Here is a 15,531-nt window from a genome sequence, read left to right on the forward strand (position 1 = left end):
CAAAGATACTACAGTACTAAAAGAAAACTGTAATTGAGAAAATGAAGGATGTAAGAAAAATATGAATGAAAAATTAAGGCTGTGACAGCCATTAAAACCACGAATACACACACACAAAAGTGATCTTGGAGCCAGATCTCTTGTATTACTCTCTCTTGTATTACTAAGATCTGCAGCAAAATTGCAAAAATAATGAAACTTATTAAATCACACTACTCCCCTTAAAAATCATTATCCATTATATAATACTTAAAAGAAAAGGAGAGAGAGAAGTTCACAGTGTAGTCAGATTTTTCTGATCTTTTCCTTTGTGCTTTGCTATTTTTGTATTTTGATGAAGAAATTCTTCCAAGGTCATGAGAATAATCTCTCTATGTCTGCTTCTAAAATGCTTAAAAGCTCTGCCTTTCATACATAAGCCCTTGATTCAGTTTTTCCTTTAATGTTCTGAAATAGAGATTCACTTTTATTCTTTTTCTACATGGAAAAATCAGTTATTCCTAGTCATTCTAGCTGGGGCTTCCCTAGTGACTTGGCAGTAAAGAATCCTGCCAATGCACGAGGCTCAGGTTCGATCCCTAGGTCGGGGAGATCCCCTGATAGAGGAAATGGAAACCCACTCCAGTATTTTCCCACTCCAGTATTCTTGCCTTGGAAATCCCATGGACACAGGAACCTGGCCAGCTACGGTCCCTGGAGTTGCAGAGTCGGACATGACTGAGTGACTGAGCACACATGCATTCTGGTTGAAGGAAAATTTAGTGGGAATGTGAAATGACCACTGTGGCCAGACTGAGACAATTCAGTTTCAAAATCTGGATTCCAGCTGCAGTGAAGCGTGGAGAATGCTGAGCTGGAATCCTGGCGGGGACTTGGTAGCTCATAACTATTGCCTCGACTCAGAACTTGGGCTTTTATCCATTCCAGCGCCATCACACAGAATAAAGCTTACTCATTTGGGCTTCACTAATTCGGACATTGTTAGCATTCGGTTACTCTGTTCAAGTTTAACTTTACCAGGAATAAAAACTGAGACGGCAAACAAGCTTAGGTGTATAAAGGAGAATGTGTGCAGGAACTATACTCTCTTCAAGGACTGCAGAAGAACTTATTTATAATGTTATGTTTAAATACATGCTTAAGTCAGACCATCTCTTAGGAATTTCTACTAAGCAATCATTATGTTACTGCTGCTGCTGCGTCGCTTCAGTCGTGTCCGACTCTGTGTGACCCCATAGACGGCAGCCCACCAGGCTTCCCGTCCCTGGCATTCTCCAGGCAAGAACACTGGAGTGGGTTGCCATTTCCTTCTCCGATGCATGAAAGTGAAAAGTGTAAGTGAAGTCACTCAGTCATGTCCGACTCCTAGCGACCCCACGGACGGCAGCCCACCAGGCTCCTCCATCCATGGGATTTTACAGGCAAGAGTACTGGAGTGGGGTGCCATTTCCTTCTCCAATGCATGAAAGTGAAAAGTGAAAGTGAAGTCACTCAGTCATGTCTGACTCTTAGTGACCCCACGGATGGCAACCCACCAGGCTCCCCCGTTCCTGGGATTCTCAAGGCAAGAACACTGGAGTGGGGTGCCATTGCCTTCTCCAATGCATGAAAGTGAAAAGTGAAAATGAAGTCACTCAGTCGTTTCCAACTTTTAGCGACCCCTCGGACTACATACAGCCCACCAGGCTCCTCCGTCCATGGGATTCTCCAGGCAAGGGTACTGGAGTGGGGTGCCGTTATAATTCTCCGCATTATGTTACTACACGTTGCTAAAAAGTAATAGTTTAAGGCTAATTTGAAGTAGCTTTTTTCCCAAAGAGTGGTATCATGTTTTTTAACAGAAACAAATGCACTGCCATACCGTTTAATGAGATTAATAAAATGGAAAATAATCCTTTAGTTACATTTTACTTCCCAAAGCTAAATGTTCATTTTTCTAATGCCCTGTTGGTAACCACATTTACTCCAAGGAATTAATTTTGAGGAAGACAATTAAGATGAAACGGAAGTGTCAAAACTTGCCAAATCCTGTCTTTTACTCATCATTGACCCGTATTAGTTTTATTGATTTTATGTGCTATGTCTTTTTCTTATCTATTGTGTAACAGCAGTGCCCGATCTTTTTAGCACCAGGGGTCAGTTTTGTGAAAGACAGTTTTTTGACGGACTCAGGTGGGGAGAATAGTGTTGGAATGATTCAAGTGCATTAAATTTATTATGCACTTTATTTCTATTATTATCACATCAGCTCTACCTCGGATCATCAGGCATTAGATCCTGGAGGCTGGGGACCCCTGGAACAAATTACCCCAAAACTTACCAGGGTAGTATGAAACAACAAACGTTCGTCATCTCACACGGTTTCTGAGACTTGGGACTCTGGGTGGCACCCCTGGGTCCTGGCTCAACCGTCACTTAAGTCCCAGCTATGGGAAGACCCCCTCCCCAGCTTGCTTACCTGTTTGTTGGCAGCAGTGGGTTCTCGCTGGCTGTGGGCTTCACTCCTCGTCCCAGGGGCCCCTCCTGAGTGTCCTCTCATGGGACTGTGACAGCCTGCTTCCCGGGAGGGAGGGAGCCAAGAGAGAAAATGTGTGAGCCCCTGAGATGGAAACCATGTCTCGGACTAAAACTCAAGGACATGCCATCACTCCTGCTGTGTTCTAGGGCCACAGCGACTGATCCTGGTACAGGGTGGGAGGGGACGGGGGATGGGCTAGTTAGCACGGGAAGAGAACTAGGAAGCAGGAAAGACTGGGAGCCGTTCCAGAGGCTCTGCTGTCACACTATATTATTTTTTTAAAAGAATATAGAAAAGACGGGGAAAGAAAAACACAAATATAGGGAGCAGGAGATGCTCACTCAAATAAAGTTTCAGAAATATCCCCAAATATACAAAAACAGTACACAGAGGAGTGGCTTTTACATAGACTGTTGGGTATTCTGTTATGCTTCTGACATGCTCTGGGGTCTTCTATTTCAAGCCATTGTTCTGTTGTGGCATCATCACTGTTCTGGTTTTGACTAGACCATTATAACATACTGCAATATCTGGTAGGAAAAAAAAAACAAAACACAACAGAAAATATTAATTTTTAACAAGAACAAAATTCAATTAAACAAAACTGGCTTTTATAGTCATGCTGAAATAATTGAGTCTATCTTCCTCCCCATGCAAATTAATTTCAAAGAAGCGGCTATCAACAATTTATGAAAAATAAAAAATGATTTTAACAACTTGGAAAAGGAATGAAGGCTAATGAAGCTATACAATCATAGGGGAAATGAGGAGGGCAGAGGTGAACAATTGGGTCCCAAGGGCAAGGTAGCAGCTCTACGTCTGGGGAAAGGTGACACAGATACGCAGAACTTGCTGGTAATAAACAGTGGATGGTTGCAAGGTATTCAACAATATTTGAACCTTAATATAACGGCTTAGTAAATTTTTTTATGTCGTGTGGTTCTGATTTTTGCTATATTCCTGTCCACACAGAGTAACGTGGCGATGGTGGCCAACTGCAAAGCAATGATATTTGGTTTCTCTTTCTCTTGCCCACCGTCTCCCTTTACACCTGTATTATTCACCACGGATTAACTTCTATGATGACCCCAACCTCAGGGGTGTACTGCAATAGAAGCTAAGCTCTTGCTCGGGTGATGGTGCAGGAGGAGGAAGTAGGGGGGGTGGCTGGGGTGGGGAGGTCTTCCGTACTCGCCCTAAGAGGGTCTCTTCCATACCTGGACCCCAGCTTCCCTGAATTCTGTGCATCTGCGGGTCAAAGAATCTGGAGAACTGGGCACAAGGAGGACTAGCAGTCATGCCTCTAAGTGGTGTACTGCAACTTCCATTGGCCAGAATTCAGTCACATGACCCCAGGAGGTGCAACTAGAAAATGTACTAATGATATGTTTCTGGGAAGAAGCAGGCGGAGTTTGGTGAACACACTATGGTTCTGGCGAAGCAGCCCAAGGCTCTCTTTGGGCATGAGGATGTGTGTTCTGTTGAAACCCCATGTGCAAAACTCTAGCGTTCAGTCCTCCAATCTATCATTGCCTTGTACTTTATGCTTTTTATTGATTTATTTCTTGGCTGCACCATGAGGGACATGCAGAATTTTAGGTCCCTGGCCAGTGATCAAACTTGTGCCCTGTGCAGTGGATTCACAGATTCTTAACTGCAATTCTTAACCACTGGACCACCAGGGAAGTCCTCATGTACTTTATGCTTTGAAACAGCTATTCTTCAGTTCAGTTGGTCAGTCATGTCGGACTCTTTGCAACCCCATGAACTGCAGCCCGCCAGGCTTCCCTATCCATCACCAACTCCCAGAGCCTACTCAAACTCATGTCCATGGCATCAGTGATGCCATCCATCCATCCCATCTTCTGTCGACCCCTTCTCCTCCTGCCTTCAATCTTTCCCAGCATCAGAGTCTTTTCCAAAGAGCCAGTTCTTTGCAACAGGTGGCCAAAGTATTGGCATTTCAGCTTCAGCATCAGTCCTCCCAATGTATATTCAGGACTGATTTCCTTTAGGATGGACTGGTTGGATCTCCTTGCTGTCCAAGGGACTCTCAGGAGTTCTCTCTAACACCACAGTTCAACAGCATCAATTCTTCTACACTCTGCTTTCTTTATAGTCCAACTCTCACATCCATACATGACTACTGGAAAAACCATAGCTTTGACTAGATGGACCTTTCTTGGCAAAGTAATGTCCCTGATTTTTAATATGCTGTCTAGGTTGGTCATAGCGTTTCTTCCAAGGAGCAAGCGTCTTTTAATTTAATGGCTGCAATCACCATCTGCAGTGATTTTGGAGCCCCCCAAAATAAAGTCTGTCACTGTTTTCATTGTTTGCCCATCTATTTGCCATGAAGTGATGGGACCAGATGCCGTGATCTTAGTTTTCTGAATGTTGAGTTTTAAGCCAACTTTTTCACGTTCTTCTTTCACTTTTATCAAGAGGCTCTTTAGTTCTTCTTCACTTTCTGCCATAAGGGTGGTGTCATCTGTATATCTGAGGTTATTGATATTTCTCCCAGCAATCTTGGTTCCAGCTTGTGCTTCATCCAGTCCAGCGTTTCTCATGATGCACTCTGCATATAAGTTAAATAAGTAGGGTGACAGTATACATCCTTGACTTACTCCTTTCTGGATGAGGAACCAGTCTGTTGTTCCATGTCCAGTTCTAACTGTTGCCTCTTGACCTGCATACAGATTTTTCAGGAGGCAGGTCAGGTGGTCTGGTATTCCAATCTCTTGAAGAATTTTCCAGTTTGTTGTGATCTACACAGTCAAAGGCTTTGGAGTAGTCAGTAAAGCAGAAGTAGATGTTTTCCTGGAACACTTTTGCTTTTTCAATGATCCCCTGGATGTTGGCAATTTGATCTCTGGTTCCTCTGCCTTTTATAAATCCAGCTTGAACATCTGGAAGTTCATGGTTCAAGTACTGTTGAAATCTGGCTTGGAGAATTTTGAGCATTACTTTGCTAGCGTGTGAGATAAGTGCAATTGTGCTTTATGTACTTTATGCTTTGAAACAGCTATTCTTTGTATTGACAGAAATGAGAAGGGACTTTACTACCCAATGAGCTCTGAACTGAATGGCAGATGGTAGGTCTAAATGCAGACTGAGGACTAGTCTGGAGCTGTTGTAAGTAGCAGCTTTAAGAGCTGTCCTGCTCTTAAATGGCAGCGCTCACACTCCTGGAGATCAGTAAATGCACATTGAAGGAAACTCTTAAGTGGTAAAGTTCCTGTTTTAACTAGCTGATCCTAAAGTATGAGAAAGTGAAAGTCACTCAGTTGTGTCTGACTCTGCGACTCCATGGACTATGCAGTCCATGGAATTCTCCAGGCCAGAATACTGGAGTGTGTAGCTTTTCTCTTCTCCAGGGGATCTTCCTGACCCAGGAATTGAACCAGAGTCTCCCGTATTGCAGGCGGATTCATTACCAACTGAGCTATCAGGGAAGCCCAACATATTTAAAATGATGGAAAGTTGTTTTAAATGCCTGCTTGTATGCAGGTGCGAATTCTTATCCACAGCACTTTTTATCAGTGCAATCAACATTTTTAAAAACCTATGAAGTAAAACAACCTGTACTTTAAAATGTTCATATATGTATTATGCATTATATATATTATATGTGTATTATATATATTATGTATATATATGTATTCATATATGTATTATATATGAACATTTTAAAGTGCAGATTGTTTTACTTCTTAGGTTTTTGGAACACATGTAAACCCATGGCTGATTCATATCAATATATGGCAAAAACCACTACAATACTGTAAAGTAATTAGCGTCCAACTAAAATAAATAAATTTTAAAAATAAAAAATTAAAAAATTAAAATGTTCATATATAATACAATGAATTCAATAAACTGTCTCTTGAGACTGAAGAACAGAGAAAGGAAATGAAAAACTCTGATTTCTAATGCTGAGATTTCAAAATTAAAGCAGCAAAATAAAAGTTAAAACCTCAGATTCAAGAGACTTGAACTATTTTCCCCCTTGACTGACTTGCTTTTGTTATTAAGTTTCCAATGACTCATGAAATCAAACATCATTCCTTTGCAATAATTTATTAAATTGGCTCCTTTCTAGTCCAGAGACATAGTTCAAGTCATTTGGTAGATTCCACAAGAGCAATTGGTGGCTGAAATTTTATGTAATGTTGAATTCAGGAACTGTACTAAGTTACTTCCTCTTGCTAACATATCTGATTTAAGACTTTCTCAATCCTTGGCTTAGGTAATTGAGGATTTCCCTTAGATTGAATTGATGGATTATTAACCTCCTACTTTCTCAACTGATTAAAAATAATCCTGATTTGGTGTATAATTCCACCTATTACTTTTCCCCCTTTCTGTGCTCCCAAATTGCTGCTCCTTCAATTTTTTGCTTCAATTTATCATATAGTATCTGTAAGGAGCTTCATGGGTAGCTATGCTCATTAGAATCTTCTTTCCTTCCTTCCGCTGTTCCTTTCTTTCCTTTTGAACAGAAGGCATCAACTAGGGTGAATCAAGGCAGTGAATCTCTTGATCTGTTGACATGTTCATAATATCAGAAGTTATGGCATAAAGCAAATGACAGATATCCCAGAAAAGAGTGCTTTCACACAACTCTAACAGGAAAAAAGAATATTTGAAAATAGTTAGAGAATCTTAAATTTTTAATTAAAGGTAGTAGTGAGAAGAACAGCCAAGGAAAAGAAACACTTTCTGTAACAATTAACCATTCCATTCAGATTTTCCAGGCTGTAAGCTCCTGGAAAAGCAAGAGCTTTCAGTCTGCAATTGTAGGACTTTGTGTCTCTAGTCTGGCACAGTCACTCAACATGTGTTGCATGAATAAACTGATGAAATCAATGTGAATGGTGAGGTTTATTATGGCCTTGCTTGTTTCAAATACAACCACAATCTTTTCCATGTTGAGATATGAAAATCTGTACATAGCGTGCAAGAAGAAAATTATACAAATACTTTTAATACTGTGAATGGATTTTCTTTTTTTCTTTTTTCAAAGAAAGCAAACCCGACATTCTTATCAAGGTTTCCAGGGCCCAGTCCACTGGTTGACGTCTTCTGATCGGTGCTGATGGAAAAGTGTTTAATCACTTGGAAAATGTCTCCTTCTGATGAAAACAGTTTCATTTCTGAAGTCAATTTGCATTGACTGATGCAGAAAATTTTCAAAGGAAACAGAAGTGTGTTGGATTTCCTCCATCTTATTTAGAATTGTGTTGACAGAAGAACAGTGTAGGAAAGGCGAGGTCTCACTTGCCCTGTGAGGGGACACCCCCACAGGTTCACAAAGTCACCGGTTACTGTAGCTCCTTTTCTAGAGCACAGCCCACGGTGACACTTTGTTCCCATGTCTTCAGCTCCACACCCCACCCTGCCCCACCCCGAGACTACAGATCCCCAGAGGCCAGGAGCAAGGTCCTTAATTCGAGTTGCTAGTGTCATGGCTGGCATATGGTATGCGCCCAAATTTTTAAGCAAAAAGTAATTTGGTGGCATAAAAGTAAAATTTGCTCTTAATCTTAAAGAAAAAAAAAAAACCTAGACCCCCTTACTCTCAGAGGTAATCCTGAGATCAACTTGGTTATTTGTCATAACTTTAAACAGTCCATCTAATAGCTCTTTGTAGACAGGCCCAGCTGTTTCCTTGTGTCTTGTCCTGTCTTCCCGTCCGATTGCTGTCAGTGAGTGCATGGGTAAGCAGACACCAGGACATATTTACTTGCCACTGAGTCTGCAATAGCACTGAGTCCAGGTGTTACACACCTGTGAATGAGGCAGCAATTCGATGGACATAAATTGACTAAACTGAAGGAGAAAGTTGGCTTCTCTTCCTTTAGTCTACTTTTAGGAAAATAAACATATGTGCATTCTTAACGTTATCTAAGAAGACGATTGCTTCTTGGCAGGAAAGCTATGACAAACCTAGACAGTGTATTAAAAAGCAAAGACGTCACTTTGCCGACAAAGGTCCGTAAAGTCAAAGCTACGGTTTTTCCAGTAGTCATGTACGGATGTGAGGGTTGGACCATAAAGAAGGCAGAGCACCAAAGAATTGATGCTTTTGAACTGTGGTGCTGGAGAAGACTCTTGAGAGTCCCTTGGACTGCAAAGAGATCCAACCAGTCAATCCTAAAGGAAATCAACCCTGAATACTCACTGGAAGAACTGATGCTGAAGCTGAAGTTCCAATACTTTGGCCACCTGGTGTGAAGAGCCAGCTCACTGGAAAAGACGCTGATGCTGGGAACGATTGAAGGCAGAAGGAGAAGAGGGCAACAGAGGATAAGACGGTTGCATGGCATCACCAATTCAATGGATATGAACTTGGGCAAACTCCAGGAGATGGTGAGAGACAGGGAAGCCTGGCGTGCTGCATTCCATGGGGTTGCAAAGAGTCGGACATGACTTATTGACTGAAAAACAACAACAGCAACAACATTATCTAGTAATAGAAGGAGAGACTCTAAGCTAAAGCTTGTAGACCGTTGGCTGTCTGTGGCTCTCGGTCCTCGCTCTGTCGCGGCTGTTTTCCTCCCTCTCCTGCTGCCTGTAAGCTTATCTCTAGGGACTCCCCTGGTGTTCCAGCACTTACAACTTTGCCTTCCAGTGCAGGGCGTGCAGGTTTGATCCCTGGTTGGGGAGCTAAGATCCATGCCACACAACCAAAAAACCAAAACAAAATAGAAGCAATGTTGTAAGAAATTCAACAGAGACTTTGAAAATGGTCCCACATTAAAAAAAAAAAAAAAAAAAAGATTATTTCTAAAATCCTCAGTTTAGCCATTGCCCAATGGGGACCACTCACACGAGCCGCAGGGACTCCAATCTGTCCGCTTAACCCCCTCTCAGCCACCTCTGTGCCTGGGTAACCCCTCCTGCCCCGTCAGTGTCAGTCTTCTCTTCAAGGCCACTTCTTCCAGCAGGCCCTCTGTTATCCACTAGACTAGGCAGTGTGCGGTGCCTCCATTGCATCATGTCCCGAATGTGAGCTGTGTCTCATGATAACACACGTTATATAACTTACTGTCCACCTTCCCTCGGGGTCTCTAAGCTTTGTGAAAGCTGGGGATTTCCCCATCTTGCCCAGCCCTGTGTCTCCAGCACCTGCACTCAGTTTACAATGACTTCATTACATGGAACAAATGAATCATGTCTTCAACATGACATAGGAGCTGCCTCAAAGTAAATGAAATGCTAGACTGGGAGTTTGTAGAAATGGGTGCAAATCCTATTTCCAGTGTGGTGTTTTCTCAGGTTGGGCTTCCCAGGTGGCTCAGTGGTAAAGAATCTGCCTGCCAATGCAAGAGACTCAGGTTTGATCCCTGGATCAGGAAGATGCCCTGGAGGAGGAAATGGCAACCCACTCCAGTATTCTTGGCTGGGAAATCCCATGGACAGAGGACCCTGGTAGGCTATAGTCCACCGGGTTGCAAAAGAGCTGGACACGACTGAGTGACTGAGCATGCATGCACGCACAGTGTTCTCAGGTCAGTTACTTTCACTTGGTCCTGGTCTTCTAAGAAAGAAGGTAAAATAACTTATTTTAATAGTTTGCAGAGAGACTCTCGCACTATAACGTATAGAGCAGAGATTCTTTGGTCCCTTGAAGATGACTGTTACTCGTGCAACGTGGTTGCAAAGACCAAACAGCAGTCTTTCCATCAGGGCAGGACAAGGACTGTCCAGCAACTCTGCCTCCAGGGCTGCCCCGCCTGCCCTAAGTCCTCCAGAGCGGGTATCTGTCTGCTGTTTTCCCAGAGTGCACACAAGACAGAACCGTTGCTCTTATTTTATTTATGAACTCCAGCCATTACTGCTTGGCGCCAGGACAACTGAAATGTACATTTATGGGTCCCTGTGATTCCCATCTAAAGCCTAATGAAGTGAGTCGAAAGTGAGGCCAAAGTCACCATTCATTATTTATCATGCGGATCCAATTTCCAAAAAGACGAGGTGATTTAGAGTAACATGTGAAACAGGCTGTTTAAATTATACCCTGAGAACAGGAAAGACGAGATACTCTTGCAGGACACTGGAGCCACCGATGGTGGGGTTAGGGCTCAAGCACGAGGGCACTGACTACAGGCTGTTGATCAGAAGTATTTCATTCCTCGATTTTCTTGCGTTTATCTTGTAGATTTAAGAATATTTCTTTTTATTTATTTACTTGGTTGCGCCAGGTCTTATTTGTGGCATGTGGGACCTTAGTTCTCCAACCAAGGATTGAACCCAGGCATTGGGAACTCAGAGTCTGAGCCACTGGACCACCAGGGAAGTTCCAAGAATATTTCTTTTTCGATGTCAAACAACAACAACAACAAAATTAAAAGTACCTCCCAGTTCCTGACCTGTAGGTCAATGCAGAAGAACTGGTGTTTCTTCTTAGGTTCCCTCCTTTCTAATTACTCACATCTTGGTTCAATAATTAAAATCTATCTGATGGCTAAATCTCTTGATGGGACAATACAGGTAATGGAAGCTCAGTCATATCTAATTGGTAAGAATAACAGACAGCTCAGCCAATATGTCTGTGGTTGTAGGTACTCAGGAAAGGGCTTATTCCCAGAGTCCATGCCCCACCACGAGTGTGAGTGTTCATCAGTCAGCTTCTGTCCTCAAAACTGCCCAGTCTCTGTAGATAGGATTTGTGCTAAAGATTTCTGTTTTCTTTTTGTTGTTGTTTGTTGTTCAGTCGCTCTTTGGGACCCCAGGGACTGCAGCACGCCAGGCTTCCCTGTTCTTCACTATCTCCTGGAGTTTACTCAAACTCATGTCCATTGAGTCAGTCATGCCATCAAACCATCTCATCCTCTGCCGCCTCCTTCTCCTTCTGCCCTCAGTCTTTCCCAGCATCAGAGTATTTTCCAAGGAGTCAGTTCTTCACATCAGGTGGCCAAAGTCTTTGTTTTTAAAATGCAGGAAGAGAAAATCTTGTAGGCTTTTTACCTTAACCTATCTAATGGAGCCTATTAAATCATCCTCTTGGCTATGTTCCTCAGTTTTATTTTGCTGACTTCACCCTGTCTTCCTAGTTTCCACCTCTTAACATTTGGCTCTTTAAAAAGACTTAATAATAATAGCCACAAAGCCAGAAACAACCAAGAAACCACACCCTTGCTTTCAGACAACACATAAATCATCCCAAACAGGTCTCTATCCTGAGAACTTCCCCAGATGTAGATTTTACAATTCCCTCCGTATTTTTATTTGAGTCACAAAACCCAAAGTTTGTATATTTTATCATTCGAAAAGAAATCTGTATCCGAAGTGTGAAATTAATGGCCAGCTTTTGTTGTCACTTATCATCTCTGGCAACAGAATTATTAATATCACCTCAAGACAGTAGCTATCTGTATTTTACTCAGGTGAGCTACTTGTAAACCAAAGAATTCCGGTCTTAAAAAATTTTTTTCCATTTATTAACTAACTTATTCTGTTTTGTCATAGGAACATTTTATGTCATATCAGTGGGATTCCATTTACGGGATGGATGTGAGGAAGGAGCACTCGGTTTTAAAACAAATCGTTAAAAAAATAAGTTAACCCCAATAAAAGTTTTTCAATAAATAAAATAAAAACAAATTAACTTATATATAGTACCTATTAAACATTCACTTTATATTCAGCTATTTATGAACATAAATCCCCAAATTAGATCATAATTCATAAAACTAGATACTCTGTCAGGTGAACAAAACCCATATTGTTCACAGAAGCTTGAACCTAAAACATTAACTAGACAAATATGGCATATAATAAGTAAGTTATTTCTCAAGTGTAGTAAAGTTGGGGCTAAAAGAGATGATTAAGTAGAACATGAATTTTTTAATTCTGATAATTATGTATTACTCTTAATAAGTGTAGAAAAAGTAATACCATGGTCCTGTGATATTACTGGTATCATTGTTTTGTACAAAGCTAAGCTTAACTTTATAAAAGTATATCATTTTAATGAAAAATACTAAAGCAATAATATATGTATGTGTGTGTTTATGTTCAGTCGCTCAGTCATGTCCAACTATTTTGCAACCCCATGGACTGCAGCCCTCCAGACTCCTCTCTCCTTGGGATTTCCGAGGCAAAGATACTGGATAGGGTTTCCTCTTCCAGGGGATCTTCCTGACCCAGGAATCTAACCCTGCATCTCCCGCATTACGGGCAGATTCTTTACCAGTGAATCCCTGGGAAGCCCACTCAGGCACCTCAGGTTCTGGTCAAAGCCCTAAGGCAAAAGCTGGTTTCTCCTCTGAGCTTAACTTGTCTGCTCAGTCTTTGACCTTAGGCTTCTTGACTTTCTTGTTACCCACAGGCACATTTATAGAAAGATCATAAAGATATTCTACATGGTATTTTCAGTTGCTTTCATCAGCTCAGTTGGCCCTGCACCTAAATTGCCATTGTTATGTGGGAGATTCTATCTCCAAGCACAGGTAGTCCTGCTTGAAGATATACTGTACACACGAAAATCTAAACCAGACTGCCAAGTAATGGCTTACAGAGTTTCTTTAAATAATGGGTGCTGCCAGAGCCTTTAAAGAGTTTGTTTTACAGGTTATTAATTTAACTACTTACAGAGAGCCTGGAAGCAGCAAGACTTCAATGATTTGGAACCATAATAGTTGAAGAATAATCAAAATACATCCATAATCTGACCTATTGTAACCACCTCCACAACTGGAATTCTCGTCCATGAGGCTACCACAAGCCCCTGTCTGGATTTTTAAATTAGCCTTATCTAACTGGTCCTTGCTTTTATCTTTGTTCCTTTCCTTGTTGTTGTTGTTGTTCAGCTGCTAGTTCAGTTCAGTTCAGTCGCTCAGTCCTGTCCGACTCTTTGTGACCCCATGAACTGCAACACACCAGGCCTCCAGGTCCATCACCAACTCCCGGAATTCACCCAAACTCATGTCTATCGAGTCGGTGATACCATCCAGCCATCTCATCCTCTGTTGACCCCTTCTCCTCCTGCCCTCAATCCCTCCCAGCATCAGGGTCTTTTCAAATGAGTCAACTCTTCGCATGAGGTGGCCAAAGTACTGGAGTTTCAGCTTCAGCATCATTCCTTCCAAAGAACACCCAGGGCTGATCTCCTTTAGAATGGGCTGGTTGGATCTCCTTGCAGTCCAAGGGACTCTCAAGAGTCTTCTCCAACACCACAGTTCAAAAGCATCAATTCTTTGGCACTCAGCTTTCTTCACAGTCCAACTCTCACATCCATACATGACCACTGGAAAAACCATAGTCTTGACTAGATGGACCTTTGATGGCAAAGTAATGTCTCTGCTTTTGAATATGCTATCTAGGTTGGTCATAACTTTCCTTCCAAGGAGCAAGCGTCTTTTAATTTCATGGTTGCAGTCACCATCCGCAGTGATTTTGGAGCCCCCAAAAATAAAGTCTGACACTGTTTCCACTGTTTCCCCATCTATTTGCCATGAAGTGATAGGACTAGATGCCATGATGTTAGTTTTCTGAATGTTGAGCTTTAAGCCAACTTTTTCACTCTCCTCTTTCACTTTCATCAAGAGGCTCTTTAGTTCTTCTTTGCTTTCTGCCATAAGGGTGGTGTCATCTGCATATCTGAGGTTATTGATATTTGTCCCTGCTAAGTCATGTCCAATTCTTTGTGACTCCATGAAGTGCAACATGCCAGGCTTCCCTGTCCTTCACTATCTCCCGGAGTTTGCTCCAACTCACGTCCATTGAGTCAGTCATGCCATCCAACTATCTCATCCTCTGCCACCCTCTTCTCCTGCTGCCCTCAATCTTTCCCAGCATCAGGGTCTTTTTCAGTGAGTCAGCTCTTCACATCAGGTAGCCAAAATGTAGGAGCTTCAGCTTCAGCATAAGTCCTTCCAATGAATATTCAGGACTGATTTCCTTTAGGATTGACTGGTTTGATCTCCCTGCTGTCCATGGGACTCTGAAGAGTTTTCTCTGCTGCTGCTACTGCTGCTGCTGCTACATCACGTCAGTCGTGTCTGACTCTGTGCGACCCCATAGACGGAAGCCCACCAGGCTCCTCTGTCCCTGGGATTCTCCAGGCAACAACACTGGAGTGGGTTGCCATTTCCTTCTGCAATGCATGAAAGTGAAAAGTGAAAGTGAAGTCGCTCAGTCGTGTCCGACTCTTAGCAACCCCTTGGACTGCAGCCTACCAGGCTCCTCCATCCATGGGATTTTCCAGGCAAGAGTACTGGAGTGGGGTGCCATCGCCTTCTCCGAGAGTTTTCTCTAACACCACAGTTCGAAAGCATCAATCTTTCGGTGCTCAGCCTTCTTTATGGTCCAATTCTCACATCCATACGTGACTGCTGGAAAAACAATAGCTTAGACGATACAGACCTTTGTTGGAAAAGTGATGGTTCTGCTTTTTAATATGCTAAGTTTGTCATAGCTTTTTTTCCCAGGAGCAAGCATCTTTTAATTTCATAGCAGTCACCATCCGAAGTGATTTTGGAACCCAAGAAAAGAAAATCTGCCACTGTTTCCATTTTTTCCCCTTCTATTTGCCATGAAGTGATGGGACCAGATGCCGTGATCTTAGTTTTTTGAATGTTGAGTTTCAATTCCTTTCCTTACCAATCCCAGAAGCAGAAACTGTGATTCCGTATGGATATGGGTTGGAACAGGCCACCCCTTGGCACTGTTGAGGGCCCCTCATCTCATTCTAAAGCCACTGTCGTCACTTAGATCCTAATGCTCTCCCTCACTTTCTCAGCCAAAGCTCTCCTTCCTTCCTTGCTTTTTCCAAAACAAGCAGGAATGTTCTTGCCTCAGGGTCTCTGTAACCTATTTCCCTTTCAGCCTGAAGCCACCTCCACTCAGGCATCCACTATCTTTTTCCCTCAGCCCTTCAGGTCTTGTCCAGATATTATCTCCTCAGTGAGACTGTCTCAGACTCTTTAAAACTGCAGACTTCCCTCACTCCTGTCCACATTTCAAATTCCATTTCCCTTCATTTCTTTCCATAGCATTTTCTCTTC

Source organism: Bos indicus x Bos taurus, chromosome 8, assembly GCF_003369695.1.
Source record: "Bos indicus x Bos taurus breed Angus x Brahman F1 hybrid chromosome 8, Bos_hybrid_MaternalHap_v2.0, whole genome shotgun sequence".
Lineage (NCBI taxonomy): Eukaryota > Metazoa > Chordata > Mammalia > Artiodactyla > Bovidae > Bos > Bos indicus x Bos taurus.